Genomic DNA, 25,179 nt, shown 5'->3' with positions numbered 1-25,179 from the left:
ATTTTACAACAAAGTTTTTTATTGTCTAATTTTCAGAAATAGAGCTTCAGAACTTTCTTCCTAGTCTGTCTGAGCCTGCAAGCTCTGCTTAAACTTGTCGACCACGGGTAACCCTGCTGGTATTTGAAATAACAATGGTATAGCATCCAGCATTAGAGCAACACACAAGCTACCACCGTACAACAAATTGACAGATGAGTGGTGGAGATAAACCCTAGGGATAGGAATCTGAGAATAAGTGAAAGAGAGGCACACATAGCTATCATGGTGCCAAATGAGTAGGGGCGAGTGTTTGGAGTTAGATATGTCTAAAAGCAGAAGCAGGAACTCAATTCCTGCACCAGGTTTCCGGGACAAAATTCCATTTACGTTTGAAGTAACAAAAGTAAGGCAGTGCCTGGAAAAGAGGGACATGGGAAAATGCAGCTAATAACATACCTGGCCCATGGGGAGCCCTGGTGATACAGTGGTTAAGAGCTCAGCTGCTAACCAAAAGGTCAGCAGTTGGAATCTACCAGCCGCTCCTGTAATTGACTCAAAAGCAATGTTTTTTTCTTTTTTTTCTGGCCCATGGTACAGAACTTAATGAGTGTTTAAAAGATTGTGTCAAAGCCAGTTCATTCAACATAATTACAGTTAAATATTATACTTAAGGAATGTACACCATTAATTGACTACCAATAGACAGTCCATGCAGCACACCTGAAATATAGGTTATTTTAACTAAAGCTTTATGATTTATAAATATATTTAATAACTGAGAATAGATTTTTAAAAAATTTTACATTTTATAGTACTTCATTGACACAACCATTTTTGCACTTTGTTGTTGTGTTATAATCTGTCTGCAATTCCTCTAGACTGTGAGCCACTGAAGGCAGGTACTGGGTGTCAGCTTTCTGTCAAGCATATAGTGTAGTGGGCAAGGTAAAGTTGGTTTTCACTAAACACGTGTACAATGAATAATGGAACTGACCATATAATTGATCAAAATTGCTTAATAGATAGGCCAGTGAAAACCCTATGGATCATGATGATCTGATCCCATTGTGCATGGTGTCGCCATGAGTTGGGAGCCTACTAGACCACAACAGCATTACACTAAAAGGAAAAGTGGGAAAAAGAAAACTGGAGGATAGTTACAAGTGTCTACCAAACATTCTTTCTTTTCGCTCCCATTGTCCCACGATTTTTCCATGAGAGCATATATAATACATTTTTAGTATTCATTATTATAGTTGCTTATTTAATTACTTGTTTTCTCTTCTCACTCTAAATTCTGTGAGTGGCTAGGCCTTGTCTCTGTGTTCCTTCTTGCTGTCTCATCCTTGCTTTTGGGCAGGTATTGCCCTGATGCATTTTTTTTTTTTAACTAGTCAATTACTGGTAGTTCAAATAGTTTCAGGTTACCCCACAGCAAACCACCAAGAAAGACAAAATAACATCTGCTGACTACCCAGTAAGTTGTACACTCTATAATCCCATGTGTGAGATCATAATATCACACTTCCCCTAAGCAGTTGAGATATCTCACATTTATGTAGTATGTTATGGCATATAGAGACACATCTATTTATACATATACATACACATGTATATATGTACAAGACACACAAACCTACACACAAATATCTGAAATTTTAACTGAGATTTTTTGCATTTTAACTTATACCTCTAATTCCATAACTAGTATTTTATGATTGCTTACAACTTTCATGATGGAGCATGAGAGACATGGTTTGTTTTGAACTGTTTTTTTTGCAAACTGAAGTAGATCATAGGGGCTGATGGTAAAAAAAAAAAAGTTGGGGTAAAAATAGTAAGTCTTGTCTTAGCTGCCTGGTCTGGGTAGGCTTCCTGCTTGAATCAGAATTCAAAAAGGTTCTTGAATGAGGGGAAGGAAGGGGCTTGGTAGTTGGGATGTTGGAGGTTATAAATACATATGTATATGTACACATACACACACATGCACGAGCATACACTTGGAGGGAAAAAAAAAAAATTGAGGCTAGAAGAAATATGAGTCTCACAAATGATAAGCCTAGCCGAAGGGAAAAATGTGGGATGAAGAAGAAAAAGGTTATGTTTTCTTCCGTATTCAATTGGAAGCTGTTTGAAAGTTTTGCTTTCTCAGTTGGTAATTTTATGGTAGAAATCATCTAGTTATGCTATGAGACCTGATATCTCCATAGGAAAAGGAATAGCGTGCCTCATCTGGGAAGCATATTCGCTTCTAGAGATCATGGGAGGAAAACCTTGAGAAGGAAAGTGGTTAACGCCTCAGAACTAAGGCATTTTTCCTTGGAGGCAGCCGGCTGTCTGGAAAGAACTGTAGACAAACAATCAGGATTCAAAATTCAGCAGAATTTACCCTGTGACCTTTTAGAGATGATGACTTTGCTTCAGTTTTTTCATCTATCAAATGGCCTTAGAAATAATTTCCCTGTCTTTTCCTCTGTGAGTAACCAAGCAGAAAACATTTTAAAAAAGAGTTTTGAAAGTTGTTACACACCTATAAAATATGTCTCTCTTGTGTTTCTGTGTATATTTCTGCTCCTTATATTTCAAGATCTATAAGGACAAAGGGAAACCCTGGTGGTGTAATGGTTAATTGCTAAGGCTGCTGACCAAAAGGTCGACAGTTCATACCCGCCAGGTGCTCCTTGGAAACCCTATAGGGCAGTTCTTCTCTGTCCATTAGGGTGGCTATGAGTCAGAATCGACTCCACGGCAATGAAGATTTTTGTTTATAAGGACAAAAGTTGTACCCATTTCATCTTTGTGTCCTTCTAGTATATAGCTCAGTACCATGAACAGAAACAGAAGAGGCGCTCAAAAGCTTATTAAGAAACATAAGAAGGGAACCATTAGAACGTCTTCTAGATGTTTGCCTGCTAGCTGTCCCATGACATGTATAAAAATACTTCCTTAAACTTCCTAAAGGATAGGCCAGAGGTAGACAGCTTTCTTTGAAAAACACACTGGAAGTTAGGCCCCAGCGAAATCTTTAAGAGGTAATGAGTGCTACAATTTATGTCCTGGAATTTTGGATTTTGGAAGACACTCACTTTTGGTTGTTACTGATTTAAAATAGGTTTCTCTTGCATTTTACCTCAGCAGAGCTTAAGACAAAATAACACTCTATTATTTTAGTGTTAGACAACCTATTAAAAATATACATATATCTTCAGGTCAATGGTACACAATGACAGCAAGACAGCCAAAGGAAGAATATTGTCTTAAAAAATTAGAAATCTTGTAATGATTTTAGAGATGAGATTTAAAAAAAAAAAAAAAAAAACAACTAAATGATAATTCTTCCCACCCTTTCCTATTTCTACTTACATTTATCTCTTCTGAGATGTGGTAAAACTGGCCTGTTGTAGCAAGCATTCAGAAGTTTTAATTCCATCTAAGATTTCTATATTTGAGAAGCAGTGTGTAACTTTCCTTATCATTAAAATTCTAAATGTGGTTACTACTAAACTGTATAAATGCTATTTTCTTCTTAAAAATATATTTTTAAGACAAAGGAATTGATGTGCATTCATTTATTTTTTCACTCAGTTACTTATTTTTTACAAGAACTAAAACACCTCATTCCTTACTCTCTCATATGCTCTCTATATTCCCCCTTTTCATCATGAAGTCACAAAAGTTACCTGAACTGTGTTTCTCTCCTGGGGTTAACACGTCTCCTTATAACTTGGGTTACCTAAAGAAGACAGTTGTGTTAGTACTTGAAAATATTTAGATAAGCCTCCCAAAACCACTTCTGTACATAAACTCCAATCCTACTGAATCAGAATCCATGCCGGAATTTGATGGGCACCCCTGGCCCACTGGGAGAGTGCAGAGGGCAGGGAGTGCGTATTGTTAGTGAGCACAAAAGCCCTGGTGCCTGTGAGATCCGAAGAAAGGCAAATGGTAAATAGTTCAACAACCCTCTTGTTGTTTCCTGTGGGGCTCAACAAGGGGCATTATATACCTATCCCTGACGGGCAGGAAAAGGGTTATCTTTTCAATGCAGCTATAGGACTCTGGGAGGATGTGTAAAGTGAATTTTTAAAAATAATCATTAGAGACTTGTAATATGTGTCCTATTCAGGGACTTCAGTGCGGTGATGGTTATTTGAGGGAAAAGAAGCCTGGTGTTTCTAGAGCCCCCTTTTAACTTCTAACAAACACATACACATACTCACAACCTCCTGAAGTGTTCTCTTTCATAGAAACACTTTCTTTTTGTTTTGTTTTTGCTTTTGGAATTTTAATGCTTTTGATTCAGAGCATTTTGCTGACTCCATTGCATGCTTTCTAGAGATTAAACTTGTGGGGGTTTCTGTCTTCCTTTCTCTTTCTTTCTTTCCTTTCTTCCTTCCATCTTTCTTTCTATGAGTTTTGATTTTCTTTTTCATCCATTGCTATTGATAAAAGAGTCTCATGTACATGGTACATCAGAACATGTGGTCTGTTGCATGCATAGTAGGAAGGCACATGACTGTTAGGAGGACGCAGGATCTGCACAGCCTGACCTCAGATCTCTCCTGGACATTCTCCCCTTCTCATGAAGTTTATAAAATGATTAGCAAAAACTTCAGCCATGTCCTCACATTCTGGATGCTAAAAACCAACCATATATATTTATATATCCCAAAGAGTGCAGGATTCACAGTCCTTGTCCTATTGCTTTCGTTTGTGATTGTCAATGTATTTATGATATTTAGTTAAAGAAATTAGTTAAAAATTTCCTTTTTCCTAATGTGATCAACAAAGGTATTATACAAGTTGCATACCACAGTTCAATTTTGCAAAAGTGTTTTCAGCACCTATGTCTTGTAAGGCAATGAGCCAGGTCATTTAGGGGGATGCTATTTGATATATGGTCCTTGTCATTAAGGAGTAAACTACTTGTTTCAACTCTGTTGTCACTGGGTAGAAGAACTTCAGAATGTTTATTCAGACTTAAGTAAAGAATTGAGTCAAACAAGAAAATAGTAACCCATCCATAATCTCGCTCTGAGTGGGTGTTCCTTACAGTCTATTAAATCCACATAGGATGGCATTTTGCTATCACTGAGGATATTTATAAAAATATGATGATATTTATAAAAATTTTTAACGTCATTGAAGTTAGCATTTTCTTCATGTATCCCATCAGCAAGTATTTGTTAAACACTCACGGTTACTTTTCAACTTTTGTGACTCCATCTTGTCCACTGAAATGTGGGTTATAGTAATAAATTCAGAGTCTTTAGGAATTGGAAGGATGTGTGGACTTCCCTAGGTTCAGTTTTCTTGATTTCATTAAGAGGAAACTGAGGCTTTGAGTGGTAAAATGGCTTTTGAGGTTCACAAAGAAATAACTGGCAGAGGCAGTGCCTTTTTCATCATAGGTCTTTTCATTAAACACTAACTAGTCCTAATCAATACTGTCTCTATTGTATACCTTTTCCCCTTGGGCTTTCTGTCCAAAGAAAGCTTTCCAGTTCACAAAAGTTTCCTCTAGACTCTAGAATATAAACCAATACAAAGGTAAATTGATGGATTAAAAAAAAAGGGGGGGAGCCTTTTATATTTTTGAAAGCTCCCTTTTCATTCTAATATTAGGTACATTTTAGCTAGCCTTTAGGAGACAATACTCACCAATTTTGTCATGGGAGATATGATAAGAAATGAAAATGGTGGAACTTCTAGTGGCTTGGTAATGGAAGTGTGTGTGTGTGCGTGTGAGAGAGAGAGAGAGAGGCACCAAGTATAGAGAGGCAAATTTTGGTTTAATATAAGGAAGATGAAGTCCTGATGACACAGTGGTTAAGAGTTAGGCTGCTAAGCAAAAGATCAGAGGTTCAAATCCACCTGCCGCTCCTTGGAACCCTATGTGGGAGTTCTACTCTGTCCTTTAGGGTTGCTATGAGTTGGAATCAACTTGATGGCAATGTTTTTTTTTTTTTTAATAAGAATGATTTCTTTTTCCCAGTATTTAGAATTGTTTGAAAATAAAACAGACTTCCACAGAAAGCCATAATTTTTTTTCATTCTTAATATTTTTAAAGGTGAGAAAACCTTTTCTGAGGATTTCTTAGAAGAGCTCTCAGCATTGGATGGTAGGTGCTCCCTGATGACTTCTACATGGCTGCCTTTTGGCCTAGGCATAAACCTATTTCCTATCCAAACACAACAGAGCAGGCCTCCTGCTACTGTCCACGCATACGGACAAGGAGGAGAAACTGCTGCAGATTACATTTGATGGATGTAGGCTTGCTAATCAGCAAGAAGAGAAGTCCAACTCGTCAATATTCCTTCTAGCTCCAAAGTGACAAACTATATGGCAATGGATCAAAAGAGGCCTGCCTGGCACATATAAATGAGTTACAGCAGTGATTCTGTGGCCAGAAATGAGAATTGGGATTATTCCAAGAGTATTACCATGAATCAGTATTCTTCACACTATCATCTGAACCGACCTGTAATATCCCAGAGTCTTAAAATTCTTCCTACTGAGCCTGACACTGTGAAATGATCATCATAAGATCCACGGGAATCATTCTAATAAGCAGTGTCATTATCATAGCCATAACTATTGCCGCAATCTAGATTATAGGTCAGAATCACTGCTGAGTGACAGATAAACCAGGCATGGAGGAGTTACAGGCCCATCCTTCTGAGGGGCTCACTTGCTTAGTGATTTGGCAGATGGATGCATGCTAAAGGAGAGCTTTCTGCCCTCTCGCTAATTTACTCATCCTACCTCAGCATTTTTTTTTTTTTTTTAACTCAGCAACCAAAAGGGTGGGAAAATGCCATAAGAATAAGTTAAAAGGTCTTTCTTTTGGAACTCTCAAGGGTAAAATTGTCTAAGAAACAGTCGGCTACTTCCTTCCCACATAGGAACATTTGCGTATTCATTCGCTGGTCAATGATGAGGAACGATCACCTAGTGCAGAACCCTGTGTGAGGTGCTGCTCTGGGTCCTCGCCCTACGTGTGAGACAAAAGGAGATTCAGAGGAGCTCTGCCTCCAAGGAACCCCACTGTGGAGACCTGATGTGCTGTTCAGAGTATTCTTTATCTGCTCCAATTTAAAGGTGGCATTGATTCATGTTCTTATCAGTGATACATGGAAGGTTGTGGGGGAGGGACATTGATTTCCCTGAATGGTTCTTTTTTGAACTAGAGGGACTATATAGCCTTATAAATTTAATTAAGATCCTCTTTTAATTTTTCTACTTCTTTGATTTCTTCTCCCTTTTTTACATACCTCTGCCTTTCCCTTCCAACTGCTTATTCCCATCAGCGTTCTTTTTCTTCCACCTTTCTCTACCTCTTCCTAGACCACCTAATGACCTGGACTTCAGGTCACTGCCGTAGCCCCTGAAACCCATGAATGCCAGTTTTCCAACTCCTTAGGAGCCTGAGCCAATCAATTTCAGCACAGCCATTACATCTTACTCTGAAAAGGCAAATGCTTTCCGGAATGATTTCTTTGACTCTTATTATATAACTTTTTGTATTGTAAGAGTTCTCACTCACTCAGTGCAAGCTGAATCTCACTAGCACACTGATTTCATTATAGTGTTTCTCTTCTGCCACATTTACAAGGTGGCTACATGTTGAGAAAGAGTGAAGGGAAAAGGGAGAGGGAGAGGGAGAAGGAAAGACAGAGGGAGAGAGAAATGTTTTCGGGTTTCAAAGCCCTATGGAGCCCTGGTGAAGTAGTGGTTAAGAGCTCAGGCTGCTACCCAAAAGGTCAGCAGCTCAAACCTATCAGCCATTCCTTGGAAATCATATGGGGTAGTTCTACCCTGTCCTACAGGATCACTATGAGTCAAAATTAACTCGAGAGCAAGGGTTTTAGGTAGCTTTTCCTAGGTCTACCAGACTTAGGAAAGAAAGAAACAGAGAGAAAGAAAGATAGGGAGGAAGAGAGGCAAGAGGAAAGGAAGGAAGGAAGGAGTAACGGAGGGAGGGAAGAAGGAAAGGAGAGCCAGAAAAATTTGGCAATACATTTTTAGTTCAACCCAAATTTGAGGTTATTCGTGAAGAGCAACAGGAAATTTATTCTTAGGCTTTGGACTTTCAGGATCAGACTTAGCAAGCAAAATGATCTCTTTAAAATCTCTCTGCAGGGCTGATAAGGAAGGTTGCATAGTTCCTTACAAGAGGTAATGCCATATTTATGCAGCCTGGGATCCAGTTACTGCAATGTCTGTTACTTTAACTTTGACAGAGGCTTTAGTCCTTCTTGACTGGAAAATAAGAAAGGACTTTCGACCACTTCATAAATATATCCTTCTTTACACTGCCTTTTTATTCAGAAAGAACCAGAAAATGCCTCTTCCCCAAACAATGTATGAGCAGGTAATGACAAGTAACTCAGGTATAACTGAAGAGGGAAGAACACAAACTGGAATTCTTTTTCAGTAGGCAGAGGATTTGCAGCTTTCACGGAGAAATAGAAGTATCAGGTAGCATGGTACAAGCATGATGTCATTAGAAGTCTCCAAAAAGCCTGAGAGGGAAAAGGGGTCAAAACTAAATATGGCAGAGAACACTGTATCCACTGAAGAGCTGTAGGCATATTTAATACTCATTCATCCCATATTTTCTGCTCCCTCCTCATAGGTCAGGTATAGCAAACCTATGATATTCACAACTCCCTTTATGTATCTTTCTTAGGGCTAGGTCTTTAAGACTACAATACATTGAAGACACACATTTAAACACCGCAAAGTCTTTAATAGGGTTTCTGTCTTCCATTTATTTCTCCACCTTCATTCTAGTCCTTCATGAAATGTTCCTAAGTAATATTATGAAGTGATTCATGTGTTTAATTTCCTTAAAAATATTTCTTCAATAATGTCCTGCTTCACTTCCTTGGGAAACCCTGGTGTTGTAGTGGTTAAGAAATACAGCTGCTAACCAAAAAGGTCAGCAGTTCAAATCCACTAGGTACTCCTTGGAAACCCTACGGGGCAGTTCTGCTCTGTCCTTTAGGGTCACTATGAGCCAGAATCGACTCGATGGCAGTGGGTTTGGGTTTTTTGGGTTTTCACTTCCTTGAGCTTTTAATTTGTTAAAATACTGTAGGGCATCTATTACTTAAACACTTGTGCATTCTGATATTTTTATATTAATAACACATAACATTCCTGCTATTTTTTCAAGAGATATAATAAAATGTAGATTTTTTTACTTCTTCAGTATCATACTTAATTCAGTCCTTCCTACTATATTATTCATTTACTTTCTTTTTAAAGAGAATATACCTTTATATTTTCAAATTAAAAAAAAATGCATTTGGTTTGACTTTAATAGTAAATCATATACCTTTTCTTAACACAAGCTTCCTTTGGCTCAGCTCAGCTCACCTTACTTTCCCTCTTAGAGTAAAATAAAACCTGTTCAAACTTAGCAGAGGCCAAGCAAACTAACTTGGAGACATATTCAGTGCAAAATGGAAGCCAGGCCCTTGCCCTCTCCAAATCCCAGCCTCAGGGTTTCTGAGAATTTAGTTGAATGTTTCCTGGGGGAGGAGGAGCCCTCCAATTCTTCCTGAAGCTCTTGGACTCTCCCTTTTAATCCTTTCTCAAATGGCGCAAGTCACAAAGACGCCTCCATTGGCCTAAGAGCAAGCTCCCTCTTGTCATAGTGGAATGCCTCCCCATGGCACTGGTGGGGTTGGTGCTAAGGGCCTGGGGATGCATCTCTCTGCTACCGGAGGTAGACTGACCTTCAGATTTCGCAGGACATGTTGGATTCCAGATGTTGTGTTCTGTTGTTAAACTGTGTGCCCTTATTTTGTGTTTAGAAAATGTGACCATTGCGTCCTTTGGGGAGAAACATACTACTACTTCAGTGAGCTTACTTAAATGACTGTTCTGCTTTTCTCAAAAAGGGGAAAGAATACATATATATATATACACACACATATGTATACATATAATTTTTTTCCCCTTCTACTGCAAAGGATATAGATTCATCAACTTTTTTCCAGGGAGAAGTGAAATATGTGGGTTACAGGATTCTCGAAGAAGTCTATGAGAATTTTTATTTTAAGAAAATAAAATCAGTGTACTTCTAACAAGAAATCCATAATCATGTTGTTATTTCAGGGAATATAAGCACTTTTTTTTTTTTTTAGTGGTCTGTCTTATTTTGTGACCTTGATAAACGTTGTGTTTTCTGCCTGAGCCTTGGTTTTCTCATCTATAAAACAGAGTAAATAAGGTAAAATAGCAGCTCCTAATTAATTTCATAGTCCATAAATTGAAATTGGACTTTTTAGCAATATTAAACATTCCACGCCCTCAGTGTGACTACAATGTGTAATTCTGAAACAGGAAACCAGTACAGCGAGGCTTCAAAAGACTTGAGAGATGGATTTCCTAATGCTCTTGAGTGGTTTAGGGTGATCTTTCTTCATCTTCCATCCAAACTCTGTGCTGCAAAGCCCACTAAGTTTGCTAGTTTTTCACTGAATTGAATTCCAAGTCATAGTCTTGTAATTTTCATCTTGGAGACCAGTGATTTCAGATTTAGGAGAATTTCTATTTGGGCCTATCATAGGATTCATGCCTACAAAGGTAGGTATAAATATGTAGGCTAGTTAAAGACGTCTACTAAATGCAGGGTAGGAAAAAACTTCAATCTCCTTATCATACTTTAAAAATTTCAAGATTTCTTTCGTAAGTCCACCAGGGGGCGTAATCTCCACTGAAAGCTTAGAGGGATGATGCTGGAAGTCACTTGACTGCTTATCAGCCCAATGGAGGAAGTTTGCCTTAACCAGGAACACCGCAAGATCTTTTAAAAATGTCATTATCATGGTTATTTTTAGAGAATTTTTGTTTAAAAGTAAAAACACAACATTTGTGTTTACAAATGTTTGCCAGTGAATACATTTTTCATGGCTGTATTAAGAATAATGCAGTCAAATCCATCATAATATTCAGATTTGCTTATATCAGGCTTCTTAATTGAGACTAGAAAATAGAGGAAAAATCTGACTAAAATAAACTGTGGATTCTGAAAAATTTTTGTTATTTTCCCGGTGAAGCCCATAATAATTAACACATGCCAATGGTTTCATCCTGGCTTTTTGAATCTTCCTCATGGTAACATTTGGTCATGACTATGAAAGAGAACACAGTCATATTTAATGCCATTCTCAGCCTTAAAGATTCTAAATTTAGAATCATAAAAATACTGTGATTTCCAAAATTTTTTTTTGTGATAAAATATTTCCATGATACAAAGAAAAAATAAGTAATGTATGTGGATTATAGGCTGAGATAATCAGGACATTTCAATACGGCATGGTTTAAAGAGAACGCTTTTTTAAAAAGCCTTGAAGTGAATAGTACCTTCCTTATTCTCACAATTGTTCTGAGTTTAAAACAAAATAAAAAGAGTTCTTCTCTTGGCATATATTCCAAACAGTTAAAATAAACATCTAAGTACTCTTTGAAAAAAGTTAATTTGTTTGTTACTTTAACACAGTATAGTTTATAATGATTCCTACTCTGTACCCTTTCCAAATGATTTAAGTCTGGCCCTTGTTTAATTTAAAAGAATTTAATAGAAGCTCTAAACCTTGGTTTCTCAGGATATCACACAGACTCTAGAAAATTTGGGCATGTGGAAGTCCTTTTTTTGAAACTTGAGTATCTAATCAATATAGTACAAAAGCACTACTTTTCAAAGAAATAAAAACAAACATCGCAAACATTTAGATAGATCTCTTATCTATTTTTGTTCCCCGAATCCTGTGATCCACACATATGACACTTGGCACACTATATAATTGCCTGAAATACCTTTCTTTCTGTCTTCTCAGAGCCAGCTGTGTGCTTCAGTGTGTGTGTATCCCAAGACACTAATCATATGGCAAGGAGAAAGGAGAGTTAGATTTATTTCTGGCTTTGAATTAAAATGTTTGGACATTCATCTGCCCAATATGAAGTGGTTGGATCAGATGGTATGCAATATTCCTTTCGAAGCTCCAACGCATTTGATCTGTGATTATTCAAGTTATTGTATAATTGAACGGCTTCTCTTGTGCTCCCTTAGAAATATTGCAGCATGTTGTCCAGTGGTGGTCTAGCTTCTGGCCCAAAGCAGTTGTCTGGTAAATATCTGTTTGTTGAATGAATTTATGAACAGGTACTATTTGTTCCATAAGCTTTAGTATTATTTTTGTCTAAGGTTAATCAATATGCATCTATCTATCTATCCATCATCTGTCTATATGCTTATCTATCTTAAATTATGTAGAAACCAGCAAATTACCTTCCACTTTATTTACACATTGCACAGTAGATCTTACATTTTGATAGTTCTCATTTTCCACCACTGTAATTTTTACCAAATGTCATTATATATGTTAGAATCAACATTTTGGTATGATAGGATACTGAAAGGAAAGTGACACAATTTGGTGAATAGAATGTCAGATGGAGAATGCAGAAGAGTGTGTCTAGTTACAAAAATAGACATGATATACTGAGTGAACCTGTGCGAGTCTCCATAGATTTCAACTTTCCCAAATATAACGTATTAACAATGTTGTTCTCCTCTCTAACAACACGTATCTATCAATAGAGACTGAATCGATCAGCAAAGACTTGGCATTAAACCAAAAAGCAGTTTAGTTTAACTAGTAAGGAATGTCTGCCTTGAACAATGTGCTCTTTTAAGAACTATTTATAGATCAAACTAACAACAGCAACTCGAAATGTTAGATAGGAAACTTAGGGGACAGTGAGTTTAAGTTAATAGGGAGGAACAACTCAGCAAAGGAGGGTGACAATGGTTACACCTCTTGAAGAATATAATCAATATCACTGAATTGTAAGTGTAGAAATTGTTGAATTGGCATAAGTTCTGCTGTGGCATGATTGATCGTTTTTGCCTGCCCTTTCTAGGCATGGCCTTGTTACTCCCCACTCAAGTGATTGGGTGAGACTGTACAAATAAGGCAATTGTGGCCCACCGATGGGATTGGTCGATTTCGTCTTGAAAGACAGACAATTCTAGAGCAGAGAGAGGATCCCACCATCATCAAGGAAGAAGAGCCATCATGTCTTTTGGACCCAGGATCCCTGTGTTGAGAAGCTCCTGAAACCAGGAGGCCAAGAGAAAGAGAGCTGTAACCCTAAAGATGATGAGAAGCGGTGACAGGAGAGACCAACAGGAGAGACTGGCAGGAGACAGCACAATGGGCTTCCTGGCTCATGGAGCCAGAAAGCCGAGAGCCTTTGGGCCAAGGCTTACTGGTGGAGTGGGATGCTTCTGGGTACTTACTGGCAGGAGCTAAAAGAGCTTTGTAGCACTTTTCTGAGCAGGGCAGAGGCCTAGGGCCAAAGAGAGGTGTGTCTGTGAGCATAGCTGAAAAGAGGCTGTACTGAGGGAAGAACTGTATCCTGAGTGTCCCTGAGCCTGAATTGTAGCCTGTTACTTGCCTTATAAACCCCATAACAGTGAGTATGGCTTGTGACTTCTGTGTGGCCATTGCAATGAATTATCAAATCCAGTAGAGATTGCTGTAGGAGGGACAGCTGATGTCGGAATCAGTAAAGGTGGCAGAGAGAGGAGGCCTGTCTGACCTCTACCTCTTAGGAATCAGCCTTGGGCTGTTGATTCTGATCCTCCTTCCCGTGTGTGAAGAGAAAGGAGGTCAGTCACTGCCCCTACACTGTTTTTTTTTTTTTCTAAATCTGGTGTGTATATTCTCAACAGCACGAATAAAATAAAATAAACTTAAAAAAAAGAAAGTGTTATTCTCGGTCATTTGTTCTTGGCCATTTTCCTCATTTACTCAGAAGGAATGTATCTTTAAAGAATAAAGATAATAAATAAAATATGGTTCTAAAGGTGAGGAGCTCCTTTCTGAATTATACTTGTGCATAAAACCCCTTGTGGTGAAAGGGTGTATATAAGTCAGATGATAAATATTAACTCATTAATTTTGTTATTCCTCGGGATGGCATTTTTAGAGAAGACAAATTATAGAAAACATACCATATCTAAATAGGGCTTTAAATTCCACTCAGAATCATTCTTGCTCCTTCCACTAAAAAATATAAAAACAAAACAAAATGGAAAACTTCCTTCTAAATTTGGCTATTTTTAAAAACACACAGGGCCATCTTGATACATTTTCATAAAGCTAGATGAAGAATAGAGTAGAACTTCCCTTCAGAAATTATATTTACTGGTTTCTTGTAGGTTTTCACAGTTTCTCTGAAAAATCAAACAAACGAACAAATAATTATCCTTGTTGTTTTGGAACTTGGAAATTAAAGTAAACCAATGAGTTATCCCATGTATATTAAATCCAAGTGGAAATATCTGAAGCAACGATCAGAAAGTTGCTTAGCTTGTACAGTGTGGCCACAAGAGAAGAAAGGATTCTAAAATAATAATTAATGCTAACTTTGGTGTTAATTTTTCCCTGTGTACCACCTTTCTTTTCCCTTTTCCTTGGCTCCTCTCTCCCTCCACCTTCTACTTAACCAGGAGGCTGATTGTGTATTTTATTACCTCAGAACAAATAGCAGAAATATGGTATTTCTTTACAGTTTAGATGTTTCGGAGGCCCAAGAACTTAGGGAATTTTAGAGGATTTGGGAAGAAGGTAAATATGACAGAAGAAGGGTTTTGAGGTATATATGTTGTTGGTGGTGCCATCCAGTCGATTCCAACTCATAGCCACATTATATGGCAGAGTGAAACTGTCCTATAGGGGTTCCTAGGCTGTAATCTTTAGGGGAGAAGATTGCCAGATCTCTATTCTTACCAGCAGCTGGTGGGTTCTCACTGTGGACCTTTTGGGTAGTAGTCGAGCTCTTAACCATTGCACCACCAGGATTCCCTATCGATCTACCTACCTACCTACCTGCCTGCCTGCCTGCCTGCCTGCCTGCCTACCTACCTACCTACCTACCATCTACCTATATTTAATTTACAATATGAATCTCTCAAAAACATTTGGGAAGCTCCTATTACATGACTTTTGATAGGAGGAAAGGCTCATTTCCTATTATAGTTGCAAGCAAGATGCAGAAACAGGGACTGCAGTGATGCCAGCAGCAATATCCCATGGGTGTGGCTGCCATGCTGTCATCCGCCAGTCCTAGGCCTGGGAGTTTTGCCTGTTCTTCTGGTGCCTTATTCCTGTCAGTCCCATCTTCAAAGCCTGGCTCTACAGGTTCTCTGTGATTTGGCTACCCAACCAAATTCCTTTTAGACTCATATTAGAAGACAGTAGTTTTGTGGCTTGCTACTAAAAACAGTGATTGACACAGACATTCCCGACCCATTGCTGTGGGGTCAGTTCCAACTCATAGCAACCCTATAGATAGAGTCGAACTGTCCCATAGGGTTTCCAAGATTGTAATCTTTATGGAGGCAGACAGCCACATCTTTCACGTGCAGAGCTGCTGGCAGATTCAAATCGCCAAACTTTCAGTTAGCAGCCTGGTGCCTAACCATCGCGTCACCAGGGCTCCCTGATACAGACATTAAAGATGGGATATATTAGAGAGCAAATTCTGTTTATTTCCTGCCTATTTGAACATATGAACATGACTGGTAAAGAATACCAAGACCCCGACTGGGATCAGGTTTTATTCATTACCGCTAACCTTCAACGGTCGCTATGAGTTGGAATCGACTCGATGGCAACGGGTTTTAACCTTCGATGAGTCTTCATTACCCAGCAAGTTTGCCACATTGCCATACTCTGGCAGTTCTCAACTATTTTGATCTCAGAACACCTTTGCACCCTTAAATATAACTCAGAAACTCAAAGAACGTGTGTTTATGTGGGTTATAGCTGTTGAAATTTATTGTACTAAGAATTACACCTGAGAAATTTAATAATATTTAGTAATTTATTCACACTTAACAAAGAACTCATAACATATTTATAAAAACCAACATACCTTTATGAAAAAATTAGTGATAAGAGTGGCATACAGTTTTACAAATCTCTTTAATATCAAGGTTAGCAGAAGGCAGCAGGATCCTTGTATCTGCTCCTGCACCAATTTGCTGCAATAAGTGGTTAGACGGAAGTCCATGGAGAAAATTCAACTTTGATCGATGACGAGGACTGTGCCTTTTCTGATAGTACATCAAAACTTGAGAAGTGTTAATTTCGGAAAAGTTAATTGTGATGTGAAATCTGGAAATTTATCAGTGAATTTCTTGTGCTCTATTACATTGGTCTCTCCTGTATTTTTAATGGATCTTTTACCTCTGCGTGATTTTTTAACATCATGCACTGGTGATCTGGAGCCCTGGTGGCTCAGTGGTTAAGAGCTTGGCTGCTAACCAAAAGGTCAACAGTTCGAATCCACCAGCCGCTCCTCGGAAACATTACGGGGCAGTTCTACTCTGTCCTATAGAGTCACTATGGGTCGGAATCGACTTGACAGCAAAGGGTATATGTTGGTCATCTGGAAAATACTGGTCCACTGAGTTAAACTGATCTTTCATACTCTCAGAACCTTGCATTATACAGTATCAGAAAAACTATATTTGTTGTCGCCATCCATCTCATTAGAAATGTCTTTAAGTATTGAGAAGCTGTCAAGCTCAGAGTAATGGATACACATTTTTCCGTATTTCTCATTTTCACTTGAAAGTCCCAATATCATCATTGGCAACAAATGCCATCAGTTGTTTTTCTTAAAGTGACAGGCTCATTTCATGTCTGCCAAATACTCAAGTCTGAGTAACCAGTTTGGTAGTCAGTCGTTCTTTCAGGTAAAAATGGTGTTCTGTGAAGAAAAAAAAAGCAGTTAATTTAGTTCAAAACTAGAACAATTGACAAGTTGTTTTCCTAGAGAAACGCATGGTAGTCTGGTACACAGCAGAAGTGTTCTAGGCATATTTACCATCTATCACACAGAATAGCTAAAAAGACACGTAGGCAAGGGCTGAGAATTAAGAAAAATAATACCACTTAACTGCTTCATCCAGGGCTCAAGTGAAACCGCAAGGGCATGGAGTGAAGACTTCAGTGACTGCTGGAGAGTTTAGCGCCTCCGCCTTGTTCCTGCTCAAGGCCAGCCCTTTTACTCACCATTGCTTTTGTACCAGCAGTGCAAGCATTAATACTGTGAAAAACAGAAAATAATATCTTAATTGTATTAGGAACATGGTTTTGACTTCATGGCTATCCTGAAAATGTCTCAGAGCCCCAGACCACAGAGAACGGCCATCCCAGGCCAGGAACTCTCCTCTCTTAGAGCATGCTTTCACCCCTCATCTTCTCTCCTTAAGCTTCAGATACCTCCTCCTTTCTCTTCATTCTTATCTGGTAACCTTCTCTGCTGTAAATCTAAAAGCAATCTGAAGACACCTTCCACATGCACCCATCACATCTTCTAACCTTTCTGTGTCTCTCTGTGCTATCTGCACCGCCCTCTCTCTTGTTTCAATGGATGAGCAGTCTGGGTTTTTAGCTTAGATTGGCCGTTCCATTTGGGCAATGCCTTTTGCCTACTCAAAGATACAAGTCTAGCTACTTTCCCCTCTTTATCCTCCATTATCAATTTCTCAAACTCTACTGATTAATTCTCGTCAGAACACAATCAGCCAAATATCATCGCCTTAAATAAGCCTTTCTTTATCTCACATTTGCCTCAAGATGCTGCTCCATTTTACTGCTTCCCTTTATGGTAAAGCCCTTTTATATTTGTTCACACATTCTGTCTTCAATTCTCCTTTCATTCATGCTTGAACTCATTATAATCAGCCCTTCTTCTTCCCGCTTTGTCAAACATCTTGACTAGGTCTCCAGTGGCCAGATTAATAAAGCTGATAGTTAATTCTCAGGCTTAATCTTACTTGACCCTAGCAAAAGAATTTGGCATAGTTAATTCATTGTTGCTTTTTGAAACCATTTTGTCACTTACGTTTCAGGACAGAAGTAGCTTTTGGGTCTGCTTCTACCTCATCGATTGCTCTTTCTTTGCTGGTTCCATTCTACCTGAGAAAGCCCAGGGTGCAGCCAACCCAAGAGTCTTTTCTTTATCTATTCACTTTTCTAAGTATCCTACCACATGTAGTTTGTAGCCTTTAACGCTAAGTACTGATGAGTCCCATCCCCCCTTTATTTATTTATTTCCTGAACCCTACAGTCTTGTATCCAACTACCTACTTGATGTCTTCACTTAGATATTTAATGAGTCTATTAAACTTAATATGGCCAAAACTAAATTTTTAATTTCCTTGCCCCCATCCACTTCCAAATTTCTCTCCCAGCATTCTTTCTCATTGTACAAAAACCAATCCCATCCTTAGATTGGCTCCTGCCAAAAAGTTCAGAATCTTCCTTGCTTCTCTTTTCTTATCTCCCATATCTGATCTGCCAGGCAATCCTGACAGTGACTGATATGTTCTCATTCTGTCCCACATTTAAGTGCTTCTCCCCATGCCCCTGGCTCCACATTAGTCAAAGCCACCACCATCTCTCACCTGGGTGGTTGCAATTGTCCCCTAACAGGGCTCCTTGATTCTCTGCTAGTTTCCTTGAAATTTATTTCCAATAGAGTTGCAGAGGAATCCTGTTAAGATATAAATCAGTTCATGCTCTCCATCTGCTCTCAACCCTCCACTAGCTCCCTAATCACTCAGAGAAAAATATAAAGGTGATACATGATTTTTGCCCACCCACCCCAATCCAGACAACTTCTCTGACCTCATTTCTAGCACATTTCTCATCACTCCCTCGGTTTCTTCCACACTGGCCTTTCTGTCCTCAAAAATGCGGAGTACACTCTTTCCTTAAGGTCTTTGCATTTCCTGGCCCTTCTGACTTGAACCATTTACCTACTTCCTTCAGCTCTTCATTCAAATTGCCACCTTCTCAGGAAGGCCAACTTAGACCCTTAGTATATCAGTCTTTCTCTTTCTCTCTCTCCCCTACCCTGCTATTTTTCTTCATAGTGCCTATCACCAACAGTCTGGCTGGTTGGAACAGGCGCTATTCCTAGATTTTTATGAGCCCTGGCTATTCTTCATCCCAGTCCATTCACACTTCTTTTAATGTCCTCAGGTAGTTCTCTACTTACATGTGCTGATCAGCTCTCTGCTGACTGTGAGAGGAGGGACTTCTGCAGATCTTGGTCTTTTTTCTCTGTGTACTCCAGTCCCTTTGTCCTCCTTAAAATTTCTGCTCCATCTTCACAACTCCCAGAATCCTCTAGGCCCTACCTGGGTTGATCCTCTGTATACCACGATCCTCTGTATACCACAGAACTGGGACAGTCTCAGAGCTGGGACAGTTATAGTCACTTGGTTTCCTCTTTCTCAGGGATCACCGTTATTCTTATTGAATGTCCAGTATCTTCAATATCATTTAAAAATGTATACGTTATGCCCCCTCTTTTCTTTTAAGCAGAAGGATAAATATGGTCCCTCTGTATCTTGGTCAGAAGTAGAGAATTTATTACAAAGCAACACTTTTAACAAAAGTGTCTCATATTTCCAATTCCTAGAAACGGCATTTTTTTCAAGAAAACTTTGAGTTTGTCCACACTTTATCTAAAGCATCCAGGTGGAGAAATATTTCAAATTTGTTCATATCATATCATCCTCTCATTTATAGTGAACATATGTAATCCAGGCATGTTTTCCATTTCCAACACTTCCTAGCAATGTAGCCTTGGACAAATTACTTATTGTTCCTAAGCCCCAGTTTTGTCATCTCTTAGATAACTCTATGCTTCCATGCAGAATACCCAATTCTTCAAAAACCATGAAAATGTGGATGGTAACACCTGCATCACATGATATGATACAAAGAAATTCATTAAAGTACTATTTACATACCAGCAGCGCTCTGTACATATTAGGTGTTTTCATTATTATTCACATTTTTTTTTTTTATTTACCCCGTGTATTATATATTGCACGTACTACATGTGATTTGGAGCCCTGGTCGCACAGTGGTTAAGCATTCGGCTACTACCCAAAAGGTCAGCTTTTTGAACCCACCTTGGAAACCCTATGAGGCAGTTCTGCTTTGTCCTATAGGGTCACTAGGAGTCAGAATCGACTCGACGGCAGTGAGCTGTCTTTTTTTTTTTGACATTTGAATTAAAAGAGATCTACTCGAGAAAGTTTGGGTTTCACTCATAATCCTACAAACTGTATAACATTTTGCAAATCATTTATTCTTTCTGGGCTTCTTTCCTCCTCTAGTAAGTTAAGAGTAAATAGTAAATATACCCCTTTGCTAATTTATCAAACATGTATTAACTTATTGTGCTTGGAACTATGGAAATGAAAAAGTGAAAAGAATAAAATATGTCCCCAGCTCTCAAGAAATCCACTGTCTAATCTATTTGTCTAGAGGAGAAAAGACATCTATGACCCTGAGGACCATTCCAAGTTATTAGTCAAGTTATTAGTCTATGATGGTGTGTACACACACAAAACAAAACAAAAACATATATGTTAACTCTATGGCTATTACTTAAGTCGTATATAAAGCAAGGCTCTGTCTTCCAATAATGTCTCTGTAACAGAACCTGGTGAGCTTACCCACAGTTGCTTCTCCAATAGGTAAGCACAAGCATATAGGTAGGGGGTGTTGCCATTTGCATAGAAGAATCCAAGTTTTTTGTATTTTGCTTCCTGGTAGACTTGGTGGCAAGCATATTTTGGAAGTGTTGGCAGGGCTGGTGTGTGACAGGCTAAGAGTGAGAAAGGGGGAATGTGGCTTGATGGATGGTTTACACCACAAGTTAAGTATCAAGGAACCTCTTGCTACAAAAATATCTTCTTATTCCAATCTATCAAATGGGATTTATTTGGGTTAATGAGCTTTTTGCAGAAATACAAATCATTCTCAACTTTATGGCAGTTGCTTTAATTAGATTGGCACTTGTTAGAAATTAGTTTAATGAAAATTAATCTTTAGCTTTTCATCCTGGGTAGATAAAGAGGATAAAGAAGTAAATAATTATGATAATTAACATCTGCTTGAGACTTTAACAACCAGAAAACATGTTTAAAGACATTGTTCTGTAATACAACAACAAGATCAGACCACAGGTAATATTTGTATTTTCAGATGAATTAACTGAAGGCTAATAGATTTGATCAGGTAAGCTGTAGAGTCGATAGTCAAATAATGATCTTCTGAGTCCATGCCCAATGTATCATTTTTCTAAAAAAAAAAAAAAGGTGGGAGGGAAGGTGGAGAAGTCATAAATCCTTATTGTGAAACATGAACCAAACTCCTGTGCTCACCTGATACACTTTCGTTTGGAGCTTCACAACTTCTACTTAGTCCACTGGTTTTGGGAGGATTTATAGCTTTCTTTATTTGAAGGGCCTCAAGATAAGATGAATCTGTTGCTGTCAAGGTGATTCCGGCCCTGGTGGCACAGTGGTTAAGTGCTATGGCTGCTGACCAAAAGGTCGGCAGTTTGAATCCACCAGGCGCTCCTTGGAAACTCTATGGGGCAGTTCTATAGGGTCACTGTCCTATAGGGTCGCTATGAGTTGGAATTGACTTGATGGCACTGGGTTTGGTTTTGGTTTTCAAGATAAGATCTGTAATGGATTGAATTGTGTCCCCCCAAAATATCTGTCAACTTGGCTAGGTCATGATTCCCTTGTATGCTTGTCTACCATTTTATCTTCTGATGTGATTTCCCCATGTGTTGTAAATCCCATCACTGTGATGTAATAAGATGGGTTAGTGGCAGTTCTACTAATGAGGTCTAAAAAATTTAAGCCAATCTCTTTTGAGATCTAAAAGAGAGAAGCAAGCAGAGAGACATGAGGACCTCATACCACCAAGAAAGCAGTGCCAGGAGCAGAGCGAGTCCTTTGGACCTGAGGCTCCTATACTGAGATGCTCCCAGACCAAGGGAAAACTGATGCATCACAACACCCTTCCTCCAGAGCCGACAGGGAGAGAAAGCTTTCCGTGGAGCTGATGCCCTGAATTTGGACTTGTAGCCTGTTTGACTGTGAGAGAATGAACTTCTCTTTGTTAAAGCCATCCACTTGTGGTATTTCTGTTATAGCAGCACTAGATGACTAAGACAAGATCTATGTTCACATATTCCCCCCAAAAAACAAACTGCCCCACAGTTTCCAAGGAGCACCTGGTGGCTTTCAACTGCCAACCTTTTGGTTAGAAGCTGTAGCTCTTAACCACTGCGCCACCAGGGTTTCCATATGTTCATATATGGTCTTACTAAAAATATGATGATCGTTTGTATACAAACAAACAAAAAAATAGCCATAGTTTCTATTTTTTTTCCCCGGAAAACCATGTTCAGATGTCAGATAATTGTATATAATAACATTTTAAGGTGTTTAATTTTTTAAAATTTGATTCATCATTCTATCCAAAGTATAAAAACTATGTAAACTGTTGCTGTACTTGTCAGAGTTATAAATTATTTGTACTGTCATTTGGGGGGAAATATTTAAAACCACATTTAGGTTTAAATTTCTTTCAAATTGCCATGATACCAAAAAAACTGGTTATGCCTCCACTTGCCCCTTCTTTTATATTTATACACTGAGCACCTGTACTTTAAAAGCGTTCCCTAGAGCTCTTCCTAGAGGTATAATGAAGGTGTGTTTTATATTTGTGAAGAAATCTGCCCTTTAGAATGCCATTGGGGCAGCCTTACTGATACTCACAGGTAACAGCTGAATATTAGGTTATAAAAGAACAATTTATATATAAATATATGTATAATATGTATAAATTTATATGTATGTGTATATATACATGATAAATACATCGTATATAATATATGTGATATATAATAGCCCAGTGCCGTCTAGTCAATTCTGACTCATAGCAACCCTATAGGACAGAGTAGAACTGCCCCATAGAGCTTCCAAGGAGCACCTGGCAAATTTGAACTGCCGACCCTTTGGTTAGCAGCCATAGCACTTAACCACTACACCACCAGGGTTTCCTATATGATATATAATATACGTGGTATATGTATATAATCAGAGCCCTGGTGGCACAGTGGTTAAGCACTATGGCTGATGACCAAAAGGTTGACAGTTCGAATTCACAAGCTACTCCTTGGAAACCCTATGGAGCAGTTCTACTCTGTCCTCTAGGGTCGCTATGAGTAGGAATCAACTCGATGGCAACAGGTTTTTTTATTTTTTAAGTATATAATGTCTTTTTCACAAATTTCCATCGGTAGATACCATGATTTAAACATGCCTGAATTGAAATTTTGGATTGAAACTTTCAAAAAATAAGGTTTTTAATTATAGCATATTTTCTTTTATAAAAATAAACTACCTCTAAGGTGGAAAATTAAGAGAAAGAGTTATATTCTAACTAAATTGTTCTTAAAAATATTGGAATAGCTTACTGATGATTTTAATTAATTTGTTAAAACTGTTAATAATTGGTATTACTACTGAAGCAGAGTGACTGAGAAAGCCTGATGGGAGAGCAAAGCCCTACACCTATCTTGGCATTATTGTACCTGTCAACTGGGTTTGAACCAGGTAACTAAGAAGTCGGTCATGAGAAGCTCAGTCAGGGTCAGATAAGCAAACACACAACACAGTCACACTGGTTTCACTCTGTTAACACTGCTGGATTCTTTGTTACTGGTGAAAAATACGATGGAGTGGGTAGATTTGGTCAAGGATGAAATTGAACACTTTGGGAATCATAATATGCCCTGAATCACTAATCCTACAGCTTAAAAGCCTTTAAAGCATCTGGGGGCCGCTTGGGACATGGAAGGGTAGAGCTGGGCTTTCTTTTTACCTTTGAATTTCTTTGCCCTTGGGAGAGTTTTACATGTCTGGTAAGATGTTGGCAAATGACTTCATCTACGAGATGACATATTTTCCCTAAGGAGGATTACAGTTTGCAATAAACTTGGAAAATACTTGGGGCGAAAAATGCAGCATTCGCCGTGTTGAACTACTCTTCAGCTCTTAGTTTCTAGTGATTAGATCTTATTGCATTTGTTACAATTTTCTAATCTACACATCCCTCCATATAATCTTTTCACCCATTTAAATTCATTCTGTTAGTTATAGATACATTCAGTAAATATTCAATAAATTGGAGGATTTGGCTATACAGAGATTTTAATTAGATCAACTAGTCCATCTAAAGGAAAAGAAAGACTTCACCATTTCATGTGAAACACCTTCAAATAACTTATCATGACATGATTGCTTTTACCCATAAAATATAATTTCATCTAAACTTTTAAAACAATGAGTAAAACAGATTTTATGAAAGAGAACAGCTTTCAAAATAAAGGCATAGCAACAATGTTGGAGCTGTGTTGTATATAAGTGGGCCAGAATCACAAAGATGGTAAGGAGACCAGCAAAAACCCACACACACAATGATACTTGTCTCTTTAAAATTCCACGGCTCCTAATAGCAGAATCATCTGCTCCACACCATTCGCCAGCTGTGGAGCGAGCAAAAATAGCACATGCAGGTACTGTAATATACAATCTAATTAGTGTACTAAACCTTAATTTATTGGAGAAATTGTAAATATAAAAACAATTATGATTTAACAAATCTATTCCTTTGCCGCTGTAATGAACACTCTGCCAGCTTTGGCTCATTATGCATAGCTTTCTTTTTTATATTATATTGCAATGTACCTTCCTTAATATATTACAGGGACAATGAAATTACGCTGTACTACCTGTCTACACATTCCTTTCACATTTGCAATCATAATTGGAATTCATTTGACAATGGAACCTCTTCGTTGCAAATAAGAGCAGAACTGAAAAAGTTCTATGCCAATTTGGCATTAATTCTGAGGACAGCTTGAGGGCTCATGAGAGATAAGAATCCTCTGACGGCTTTTCAGCCTTTATATGGAAAAATTTATTTAAAATAATTTCTGCCTAGTGACTACTTTCACTAGCTTCCTTCCCCTCTTCCTCCCTCCCACTCCCCCTCATTTTTTCTGGGTTCATCCATGTCGTGATCAGATTTTGTTTTCCGTTTCATCTGTTGATGGGCATTTAGGTGGTTTCCACCTTTGCCTACTGTGAAAAGTGCCTCCATGGATTTTGGTATGCAGGTTACTATTTGCGTTCTTGTGTTCACTTCTTATGGGTACACCCCTGGCAGCTGGATTGCTGGGTCATATGGTAGTTCTAGTTTCAACCTTTTTTT

Source organism: Elephas maximus, chromosome 12 (assembly GCF_024166365.1).
Source record: "Elephas maximus indicus isolate mEleMax1 chromosome 12, mEleMax1 primary haplotype, whole genome shotgun sequence".
Taxonomy (NCBI): Eukaryota; Metazoa; Chordata; class Mammalia; order Proboscidea; family Elephantidae; genus Elephas; species Elephas maximus.
The sequence above is the reverse complement of the archived record's forward strand: the minus strand, read 5'-3'. Positions refer to the sequence as shown.